Consider the following 5,000-nt stretch of genomic DNA (forward strand, 5'->3'; position numbering starts at 1 on the left):
AACTGACAACCTTGCACTTACTACTGAGCTTAAGTGTATATCTGTGTGTGTATCTCAGCGTGTGTATCTAAATCACTTGCATAATGTAAGTTTCGCCCATCCTTCGTTGTATACATAATTATGTGAACAGTACTTTATCATTTTAACCGCCAAAACGAACGATTAAGTATTCTGCATGATACACTAATTTCTCTTTTTGTTCATATATCTTGTACCAAGAGCGGTTTACCAGGTTCGTTAAGGAATTCCTTTTGACATGAGCTCCTTGAAAGCCTGTGGAGAAAATAGCGTGGTATCTCTGAGTACTAATTCGAATTTTTACACACGTCGGTATCTCAGATAAGGAGATATTCTACGATGCGATTATGTATTTTAATTACGATAACTTTGCATTCATTATGTTACAGTAATTGATGTAATTGCCTTAAATGTGGTTCTTTAAAATGAATTACAGGTGAATAAGGTAATAGAGAGGTGAAGGTGAGGGTCGTTGAGTGGTAAGAGCGAGTAGGAGAAGGAATTGGAGGATAATGTGGAGGAGGAGGAGGAGGAGAAGGAGGAAGAGGAAGAGGAAGAGGAAGAGGAGGAGGAGGAGGAGGAGAAGAAAGAGGAGGAGGAGGAGGATGGGTGACTGGTAGGTAGCGGTGAGTGATAATTTAAACGTCACCTGTTGTGTTGGTTGGGATTAGGGCTATGGTGTGACTCCCCTACACACACACACACACACACACACACACACACACACACACTGTCACCTTCACCACAATATTCCGTTTGCCACAATTACGTTCACATTATAACAAGTGTTCTTATCATTAGCGCCAGAGCATAAACTACCCATGTGAGCATCTTGATTCATCTTCATAATTGCCATTGCCTTTCCTGCATTGTCTGCCTCGCATTGCCTCATTTGCATGTTTTCATCAATATCTAATAATAACTAACTGGTATCTCAGGAGTCTGCAAAATTTCCCCTACTAACTAATAACTAACTTTTAAGCTAACTGACTCCTTACGCTTATGTCCAACCTAACTAAATACTAAGTAACTCGTATCCTTTATGCCTCATCGCAACTAACAAGCAACTGCAGCGTCACGCCAACACCACCATTTAATTAACTTCAACACCGTTAGCTATATGTACCGTGTCCCATAGTTCTTTCAGTGTGCATGTTATACCCATCATCTCCAGATCGTAACATATCCGTCACAGTAATTTAGTATTGAAACACCTTGACTCATTGCCTCTTTCCTACACCACCATTACCACTGCATTCATCACCCCGAAGAGCAGCACCGCTATCTAAGTACTGTCTTCTCCCATACTTCCGTTTCTTTGCTGGGAAGCGTCCAGGGAACCGTGAAGACCAGGAGACAGACTCTTACGCTTGAGAGAATTTATCACCCACCGAGCGACCGCCACTCTCTCTCTCTCTCTCTCTCTCTCTCTCTCTCTCTCTCTCTCTCTCTCTCTCTCTCTCTCTCTCTCTCTCTCTCTCTCACACACACACACACACACACATACCCCCACGCACCAGAAAAAAAAACTAATACCCGCAACATGCCGGGAGAAACAAGCACAAGAGTACTACATTTGTCATTAAGCGTTGCTAAGAGCATCAACATATTTAGTATGATATGAATGTAGTGAAAGAGGATAGCGGTGATGCTGGTGGTAAAGAGGTTGAAAAGAAAAAAGTCATAGAAAGACGGGAGCTGGAAAACAGGTCTAGGGCTCGTAAATCTGCTTACAGAAATTCATCTTGGGAAATGGGATCTAGGGATGAAGAGTTATGAGCTTAGAGAAAGGTTCAACAAAAGCAGCCTTATACAGAGGCATAGAGGAATATGTGTAGAAAAATGATTCTTGCTGATGAAGGCTGAAAAAAAAAGAGGTTAGAGAGCAGTGCTGGTCGATGCCTTTGGCGATGGTGGTGGAGGAGATGTTGCTGCTGCTGCCGCTGCTGGAGATAGTTGGGGAATTTTTTTGGGGGGGTGGCGGTTGTGGTGGGTGAGATAGTGTTGGTGCTGGTGGTGATATTGCTTCATGGGGGGCGGGTGATGGTGTAAAAGGTAATGGTGGTAATAGTAATGGCGGTGGTATTACTGCAAGACGTAGGGGCTGTGGTGGTGATGGTGGTGACTGAATTGGTGGTGGGGGTGGTGGTGGGGTGCAGGGAAGAGATGTGAAAATGTGAGAATCGTGGATGAATCAAAGGCTTCATTGTTTTTTTCAAGATACATTTCGTGTCTGAGGCTGGATAGAGGAAGTGGTGGTAGGTGTTGTTGTAGTGGTGGTGGTGGTGGTGGTGATGAAGGGAATGTTACATAAGCTGAGTGGGAAAGAAGGTGAACAAAGTGATGATGCACTCGTATTAGGTGTTTGAATTAAGGTGGTGGTGAGAATATACTTTTAAAGTGTGATGATGATGGCGGTGGTGGTAGTGAAGTGATGTGCATTTGCATCGAAGTGAAGGCGGTGGTGGTGATGATGGTGGTGATGAATGGTTGGGGCTTGTGAGGAGAGTTTGGGGAAAGGGCTGGGGGATAATCTAGTCCTTATTGGAATGAGGGGAGAAAATAGCTACTTCATGGACAAAGTTTCATGGTTATGTTTGATGGAAATTAAGAAAATGAAGACTGGGCAGTGGAAATAGTCCCCAGGTTAGTTAGCAGACGTGAGTGAGAAGGAGATTCATTGACGGCATTGTGATGGAATGAAAAGGAGTACACGAGTAGGCAAGCTATATTGTATTTGGTTAGATTAAGTTGGGTTAGGTTTGGGAGGAACGTAAAACACAGGGAAGGTGAAGAAAGTAAAGAGAAGTCACCTTCATATATCATAACAAATCAAGAAAGGTAATATAAGGTTAGAGGGGATATTTAGAGAAACGAGCCTACACGTCTATAAGCAAAGCGGACAAAGAAAAGTAATGAGAAGACGGTTTAACTATTTACTGGGACTTTCGAGGGACAGGCTGGGAAAAAGGGAAAAAAAAGTTTTGGGTGAAAGACATGCATGGTCGCTGGTACTCAGTGGCGTTTATGCAAGCCGTCGTGAGTGATGGAGCTCTCTTGTGTGTGATGGAGTGTGGACGAGTAGGAGGTGGAGGAGGAGAAGAGCGTCCGGTGTGTGTGTGTGTGTGTGTGTGTGTGTGTGCGTATTTACCTAGTTGTAGCTTTACCGGGCCTGGGCTTAGTAGAGTGTGTGTGTGTGTGTGTGTGTGTGTGTGTGTGTGTGTGTGTGTGTGTGTGTGTGTGTGTGTGTGTGTGTGTGTGTGTGTGTGTGTGTGTGTGTGTGTGTGTGTGTGTGTGTGTGTGTGTGTGTATGTGTGTGTGTGTGTGTGTGTGTGTGTGTGTGTGTGTGTGTGTGTTTGCTTGCCCCTCCTCCCACTCTCCCTTTGGTAACGGGGCCAGCGTGAGACAACTGGCGCCCAGCAGAGTTTCTTTCCCTTCCCAGCCCGGGAAAGTCAACCGGAAACTATTGTGTTACGGTTTGCCATAGATATAAAAAAAATCATTAAGTCGAGGTTTTCAATACATAGATAAATAGATAGATAAACAAACAAATTGAAATAAATAGATAAATTGATTGATTGAGATATATTGATAGATAAACAGTTAAACGTATAGGGAGGCGGTGGCTGAGTGGATAGCGTGACGGTGCTGCGTCCAGAACGACGCGGGTTCGCGCCCCGCACGGTTCCACAAGCTGGGATTTTTCAGACACCGCCGAGTGGCCTTTTTTTTTTTTTTTTTTTTTACATTGCAGCCTATTGCGCCGGTAGGCTTCTTCCGGTGGATCCCGATGGTCGGTCGAAGGTTTCGGTACTTGCATTGGCTCATGCTGCCCTCCCAGAGCTCATCTTGATCCTGAAATCTAGAGTCCGGGTTGATAGGTGGGTCTCTGGACAGCATGTGGGTAGTTTTAGTGCACTCGGCGGGCGCTCCCAGCTTGGTGGCACCGGGCGGGCATAAACTCACTGTCCTCCCTCCTGAACACGAGGTTGACGCCTCCTAAGACTACCTACATGCTGTCCAGAAGACCACCTATCAACCCGGGCTCTAGATAGGATCAAAGATGAGCTCGGGGGGCAGCATGAGCCAGTGCAAGATGGCGCCACTATAAACACTTGCCTGCGCCACAACGGGCTGAGACCGACCATCAGGCCCTATCAAGAAAGTATACCGGCGCCGTAGGGGTAAAAAAAAAAAATTATATATATATATATATATATATATATATATATATATATATATATATATATATATATATATAATATAACGCTGTCGAACAGACAGACCAAAACATAAGAATTAGAGAGAAGCGTGTTATATGAATAATAAGAGAGAGAGAGAGAGAGAGAGAGAGAGAGAGAGAAAAGGCAACCCAGTCAGCCATCGTTTCATTGCAGGATCCCGTTAGCTAATTCGGGCAGGTGGCGGCGAAAGAGTGTCACTCAGAGGGGTACAGTTGATGAACCGTGAAGGGAAGCGAGCTGCCAAAAGGGAAGTTACGATGACGGTGAGAACACAGTCCGCAGTAGCCTATTATGAGATGGGTGTCAAGAGATAGCAGGATGAAAGGTTAAAGGGAGGGGGGGCACGGGTATAGGATGCGTCAGGATGTAAATTCGCCCCTCCCCAGATTTCATTCCAGGAAACACAGATACAAAAGAAAATAACGATTCCTGAAATATTCATACACTATTGGCCCCTTCCATCCATAAATCTAGATAATCTTTATCTTATCTGCATCACCTATAAATGTAACTTCATTCATTCATTCATCCACTGCCATATTCGTGAGCCAGTCTTCACCTATATCCTTCGTAAACCAGAACTTACTCCCATTCTGTTTTTTGTTACTGGAGCAGCGCCTAGCGTTTTTTTTTTTTGGTTTGTTTGTTTTGTTGTTGTTCCTTGTTTTTTGCCCTTGTGCTGCCTCCCTTGCTGTAAAGTATAACCCATTGCCATGGGTCCTAACTCTTTCTTTTAGA

The sequence above is a fragment of the Eriocheir sinensis genome, chromosome 3 (genome assembly GCF_024679095.1).
Source record: "Eriocheir sinensis breed Jianghai 21 chromosome 3, ASM2467909v1, whole genome shotgun sequence".
In the NCBI taxonomy this organism is placed as follows: Eukaryota; Metazoa; Arthropoda; class Malacostraca; order Decapoda; family Varunidae; genus Eriocheir; species Eriocheir sinensis.